The 6,908-nt window shown below is 50.3% G+C and overlaps 1 pseudogene; it reads left to right on the top strand.

Annotated features, from left to right (window-relative positions):
* Positions 1–1,999: 1,999 nt before the first annotated feature.
* On the top strand, positions 2,000–3,071 carry LOC148596145 (uncharacterized; annotated as a pseudogene).
* Positions 3,072–6,908: the final 3,837 nt, after the last annotated feature.

A 6,908-nucleotide genomic window follows, 5' to 3' on the forward strand; every position in this document is an offset into this window, starting at 1 on the left:
ATCACAATAAAGGAGTCTGTCTTGTGTCAGTTCACCTTGGTGCTATGTGTGGCTCCTGAAGTTCCATTCCTGAGGCAGGCTGCACAAGCTACGCATGCTGAGCACATGTAGAGAGAGGCAGAAGGGCAGCTGGCTCTCTGCAAAGCAGGACTCTGCTCTTCCAGGCAGTCTGAGGGCACTTGTTCACTTGTTTCGATTAAGTTGTGAGGCATGAGGAAGCAAAGAGCCTCTTGGAAAGGTGTCCCCCACAGCTCGTGTGATCCCTCAGCACAGAGATGTGCCACCTTCACTGTGCAGGTGCAGCGAGCCTGCCTCCTGCCTCAGCGCTGCTAAGAGCCAGTTGTGCTTGCACCACTCCTGATCAAAGGAGCTGTCTGCCGGAGGGGAAGGACGGCTCTTGTCTTTGGTGCAGGCAACAGGGCAGGGCCCCTGGGCTCCAAGGGCAGCCCCAGGTGCTGCAGCTGCAGCTTTCGCAGCACAGGGCACTGCCTCAAAGTTCCCGATTGCATGGCACAAGAGCATGCCAAGGCAGGGAAAGCTTTCCGGCTGTGCCAGGAGAGGGGCTGAAAACAGGTCACTCCACAAGGTTCTGCCTGCTTTCTCCCCTGCTAAATACCAAAGCCTCTGGGAAGCTGCAACGTGGCATTTACTGGAGGACTTGGCGGGCTCTTGCATTGCTCCCCTGGTGCAAGAGCAGTTCAAGAGCAGGCGCCAGGGGCTCAGCAGGAGCAGAGTGCTCTGCACTCCATGTTGGGCTCAGCGGCTGTGTGCCTCCTTCTGCAGCAGAAGACAGCTCTGCAGAACAAGGAGGACTGCACTCCCTGTGTTCCCATCAAGAGAGATGGACCAGGTGCCATCTCTAACAGGGTGGCAGGCAGTTCCCTCGCGGAACTGAAAGATCCAGGTCCTCTTGGCGTGCTCTGAGGACAGCAACCCTATCACGGGCGCTCTCAGCACCCGCAACACACCCTGAACTACCTCCTCATCCTGAGCAGATGCACCACAGCTTGGTGCTCTCAAAGAATGGGAGAAGGAGCACCAAAGGGGTCCTGCGGTCCTGCAAAGCAGCAGCCTCCTACCAACAGGAGGCACTTTCTTCTTGTGCATATTCCGCCCTCTCTGCTGATATATATTACACAATAAAGATCTCAAGACCACAGACACAAACAGCACAGACACAGTTTCTATCCAGTGGCACAACCTCACATAGCTGTGCACTCCCCTAGTGAGTTCCACTGTTTCAATTGCCGAATGCCATCCTCGTCGCCAATTAGGTTGCGAATGGGCTTGGGGTTCGGCAATAATCACACACAAAAAGGTGGCTATGGCGAGTCTTTTTTCAGGTGAAACCACATTAAAGAAGCAAAGTATGAATAATTACTCTTGAGGTAATACTTGCCTGCAGGATCCTGAGACTGAACATTCTCTCGAGTTGGCGGCTTACAGGGTTGCTGACAGGCTCCTAACTCAGCGGGTGTCCCTGCGGAGACAACGTAGACTTCGATGTTAGGATCCTCGCCCCCGCTCTCTCCAGCCCATCTTCTCTCCAGTAGCAACTGAGGCTTTTACAATTTGTAAGGACCGTTGCTGCTCCTTCCATGCCAGTCGCACTGGAGCTTGGCCATCGCTTCATTCTTGTTTCCTATGCCAAAGTATTTCTCTCGTCTCTTTCCAAGGGTACTAGTCAGAGTAGGGCTCCCAGTCCTCCACTGGTGGGGCGGGTGGGCGCCGCAGTCTGAGTTATTCCTGGCTTTCCCGCTTTCAAATTCTGCACTTTCTTGTTGTGCTTATTCAGATGCGGTGGAAGAGAGAAAGCAGAAGTTTTGTCAAGATGATACGGTGATCCACTCCCTGCAAGGGGCAGTAAACACTCTGCAGGAACAGCTAAAGGAGAACAAACAATTGTTGGAGGAGGAAAGAAACCAAAAGATGATATTAAAGAAAGAGTTGAGGAAACAACTCTTTTTTGAGGGAAGTAGATACTTTGTCAGAAATAGAAATGACACGTGCAGAGAAGGGGGCACAGCAAATTTATCCCCAGGGAGATTTACAGAAGGCCAAAGAAGCTGTAAAAAGCCCACCCCATACGTGCCCACTGATTAAAACAAGAGTATGTGTATGAGGACTATGGCGATGAACATCCTCAGGTTACCACCAAAGAAGTCCCATTCACTGCAACTGAATTAGCAAAGCTGAGAAAAGATTTTGCAAAAACTGCGCAGGAATCAGAGACAGAGTATGTGTGGAGAGTGTCTTTGTCAGGAGGGGATGGAATCTTGTTGTCAGAAAAAGAAAGAAAAGGGTATCAGGGTCCGGTTGTGTTTCTGACTGCTGGCGATCGCTGAGCCCCATGGTCATTGACTCAGAGAGCTGCGTATTGGGCTGGAGGGCTGACCCCTTTGGAAAGAGGAGATCCGCTTGCCCTAACGGGGACGGTGGATCAGTTAGTGGAAACTGTGCAAAAGGCGGCCTGTCTCCAGATGATGTGTGATCAGGAGCTGAAGCCTAACCAGCGTTCCCTAATGATGCTGCCTGTGGACCCAGAGAGAATGACTCCCCTGATACGAGGACTTCCTGACTCCCTGAAACCCATTGGGATTCCATTACCCGTGATGGAGAAAGCCGCTCTGGAGGGGATGGTGACCCCTGACTGTCAGTGGCCAGGGAGGAAAGTATGGAAATGGGGAGAGATCGCCCAGGAGTTGATTAATCTGGGGAGAAAATACGGCCCTGTTGCCGAATTGTCCCAAAGAAGTGAAACCAGGGTTATATGGGCTGCAGAACGGGTTAGTGGGCGGTGATCATCCCCCGTGAAGGGCCGAGATTTGGGGTCAATCCAAAATCACAGTTCTGGGAGAGAGAATCTTCCAACCTGAAACGAGCTGTTGCGGCTAGGGCTTCAGAAAGGTATTCCCCGGGATTCGATGGACGGACTCCCAACCAAGGAATTAGAACGACTAGTGCAGGAATGGTCAGGGCAAACGGCCTCTTTCAGATCAACCCCCAGTGCCACGCCCTTAATAGACCTTGAGGAGGAGCTGGCTGAGAAGAAGGCAAGGGCGGGAAACTAATTCCTCCTCTCCCAGAGGGTGAGGGGGGAGGCGGAGGATGGATGTTTGCAAGACAAGTCACCTGCAATACGAAAGGGGATTTATTGATTACTGTTGCTGTAGGACCAAGGAGAAGACCGGTAGCCTTTTTAATTTATACAGGAGCACAAATTACCGCACTAATGTGGACTGAAGCAGAGTGATGTGGAATCTCGATTCCATCCAGGAAGCTAATTGTTTTAAATGCCTTGGGAAAAACACAGTCGGTGCCTGTGAGTCCAGTGACACTATGGTTACCAGAAGAACAAGAGCCTGTCAAGACCACTGTGGCCGTAGGCTCTTTTCAGATGAATCTTCTAGGCATAGATGTTTTGAAGGGTAGGCAGTGGCGTGATACCCAGGGAAATTCGTGGTCTTTTGGTATTTCCCAGATCATAGAATCATAGAATCATAGAATCATAGAATGCTTAGGGTTGGAAGGGACCTCTAGAGATCATCTAGTCCAACCTCCCTGCATACGCAGGGTCACCTAGAGCACGTGGCACAGGACTGCATCCAAGCAGGTTTGGAAGATCTCCAGAGAAGGAGACTCCACAACCTCTCTGGGCAGCCTGTTCCAGTGCTCTGTCACCCTCACTGTTAAGAAATTTTTCCTTAAGTTCCTATGGAATTTTTGGTGCTTCAGTTTCCGGCCATTTCCTCTAGTCCTATCAGTGGCCACCACTGAAAAGAGACCAGCACTGTCCTCTGCGCTCCCTCCCTTGAGGTATTTATATACGCTGATCAGATCCCCTCTCAGCCTTCTCTTCTCCAGGCTGAACAGGCCCAGCTCCCTCTGCCTCTCCTCATAGGGCAGATGTTCCAGGCCCCTGATCATCCTTGTGGCCCTGCGCTGGACTCTCTCCAGCAGCTCCACATCCCTCTTGTACTGTGGAGCCCAGAACTGGACACAATACTCCAGATGAGGCCTCGCTAGGACTGAGTAGAGGGGCAGGATCACCTCCCTCGGCCTGCTGGAGACGCTCTTCTTAATGCACCCCAGGATCTCATTGGCCTTCTTGGCCACGAGGGCACACTGCTGCCTCATGGTCAACTTGTCATGCACCACAACACCCAGGTCTTTCTCCGCAGAGCTGCTCTCCAGAAGGTCAGTCCCCAGCCTGCATTGGTGTCTGGGGTTATTCCTCCCCAGGTGCAGGACCTTGCACTTGGCCTTGTTGAATTGCATGAGGTTTTTCACCGCCCAGTTGTCCAGCCTGTATAGATCAGGCAATTGACCGGAATATCCGCTGCAAGTGGCGCCTACCCTCCCCGCTTCCAAACTGACAGATCTGAAACCCTATCCACTGCCATTAGGAGCCACAGAGGGGATCACACCAGTTCTGGGGGATTTAGAGAAACAAGTGGTTGCAGTTTCCACTCACTCCCCCCTTAACTCCCCAGCGTGGCCTTTCAGAAAGGCAGACGGTAAATGGAGATTGACTATAGATTACCGGAGACTGAATGCCAACACAGGTCCACTAACATTGCTGAATTCAGAGCGACCATTCAGGAACAATCTCATCCTGTTATGGCAATGATCGATGTCAAGGATATATTTTTCATGGTCCCTTTACAACCTGAGGACCAGGATTGTTTTGCCTTCACCTAGGAGGGACACCAGTACACCTTTACACGACTCCCACGAGGATACAAGCACTCCTTGACGCTGGCCCACCATGCTCTAGCGCAAGAGTTACAAAAAATCCTCCTAAGGGCGGAAGTAAAGATCTATCAATATATAGATGATGTGCTGATAGGAGGGAGTCAGGTGGAAGAAGTTAGAGAAACCCAGAAGGACATCATCAACCACTTAGAAAGTACAGGCTTGACAATTCCACCTGAGAAAATACAAGCTCCTTCAAGTAAGGTAACATTTTTAGGGGTTGGGTGGGAGGAATGACATGTATCCCACCGGATACCCTTTCCTCTCTTGACCGGATCAAGATGCCAGAATCCAAGAGAGACTTACAGCATGCACTAGGGTTGCTTGTGTTCTGGAGGAAGCATATTGCTCACTTTTCAATTACTGCCAGACCCCTGTACGACTTACTGCGAAAAAGAGTTCAGTGGGAATGGACTCAGGTTCATGATGAGGCTTTACAGCTGTTGGTGTTTGAAGCGACTGCCTATCAGGCCCTTGGTCCCACTCACCCATCCGATCCAGTTCAAACTGAATGGGGATTTGCCAAGACTGGACTGTGAATCCGTTTGCGGCAAAAGGGTCCAGAGGGACCTAGTGGGCCCATTGGTTTTTATTCTCACAGCTTTAAAGACGCTGAAAAAGGATATACAGCTTGGCAGAAAGGTTTATTTGTAGTTAGTTAAGCTCTAAGGGAAGCTGAACGGACTATCTGGCAACAACCTATAGTGCTCAGAGGCCCATTTAAAGTGATTAAAGCAGTATTGGCAGGAACCCCACCCCCTGATGGGGTGGCTCTGAGAGACTCTGTGCGAAAATGGTACGCACAAATAGAACACTATCGTGATTTTTTTTCTGTATCTGAAGGAACCACAAAGGCGTTCAGTATACAAGATGAGGTGGACTTGGATAGAGAAACACCCGGGTTATGATCTGTAATACAGGTAGCTCTTCTGTTTTCTGAACAATTGCAGAATGTCTGGTTTACGGATGCCTCGTCAAAGCGAGAGGGAAAAACTTGGAAATATCCAGCAGTGGCACTTTGGATAGGTACTGAGGAACAGATCATTACTGAAGGAGAAGGTAGTGTACAAGTAGGAGAACTAACCGCTGTGTGGAGCGTTTTCCCACATGAGGCTCAAGCTGCTTCTCCTGTCTATATCTGTACTGAGTCTTATGCCGTGTTTAAAGGCTGCACTGAGTGGCTTCCATTCTGGGAATAAAACTGATGGGAGGTCAATACAATATCTCTATGGCAAAAGGAAAAATGGCAGGATATTCTTACCATTGCCAAACAAGGGGCATTTGCAGTAGCTTGGATAGCATCTCATCAACGAGATGACACCGCGGTGAACCGATGGAATGCCAAAGTGGATGAACTAGCACGGGCTGGCTCCCCTACAAAACACCCAGATAGCGGAGAATTGGGAACATCTCTTGGAATGGCTACATGTAAAACGGAAACCTTCAGGAGCGAAGGAGCTGTTTTGTGAGGCACAAGCCCGAGGGTGGCCGGTTACAAGGGAGGAGTGTAAAACCTGTGTATCTTCTTGCAAATAATGCTGAGTCCATCTGGACAGACACCCTCTGGGAGCTGCCCCTCTGCACTTGAGAGAGGGAAAAGGCCTGTGGGAGGCCTGGCACATTGATTACATCGGCCCCTTTCGAAGGTCAGAGGGAAAGCACTATGTACTGGCAGGCGCAGACAGAGTATCTGGATTAGTGCAAGCTAAAGCATGTGCTAAGGCAATAGGAGAAAACACCATAAAGGCTCTGAAAGAATGGTTTGGAATCTTCCCCAAACCGCAGTCAATTCAATCAGATAACGGCTCACATTATACAGCTAAAGTGGTCCAGGAGTGGGCAGCCCAGGAGGAAATTTCGTGGGTGTTTCATACTCCATATTACCCTCAAGCGAATGGAATCGTGGAAAGAACGGTCTTATGAAAACAATTCCTCAAACCACATGAGCCAGGATGGGCTGAGCAGGTGTGGGATGTGGTGATCAGTGTTAACAGTCACTGGGGAATAAATGGATGTCCAAAGATCACAACATTTTACCCAAGCGCTCCAAAGATCATACCAACCCCACATGATCCTGATCACCCTAGAGATCCATCTTATTCCCCAGGACAGCCTGTCTTGGTTGAAATCCCCGCCGTGAGGGCGGTACCACT

The sequence above is a fragment of the Tinamus guttatus genome, unplaced genomic scaffold (assembly GCF_059628265.1).
Source record: "Tinamus guttatus ecotype Peru unplaced genomic scaffold, ASM5962826v1 Tinamus_guttatus_pri_ptg000029l, whole genome shotgun sequence".
Lineage (NCBI taxonomy): Eukaryota > Metazoa > Chordata > Aves > Tinamiformes > Tinamidae > Tinamus > Tinamus guttatus.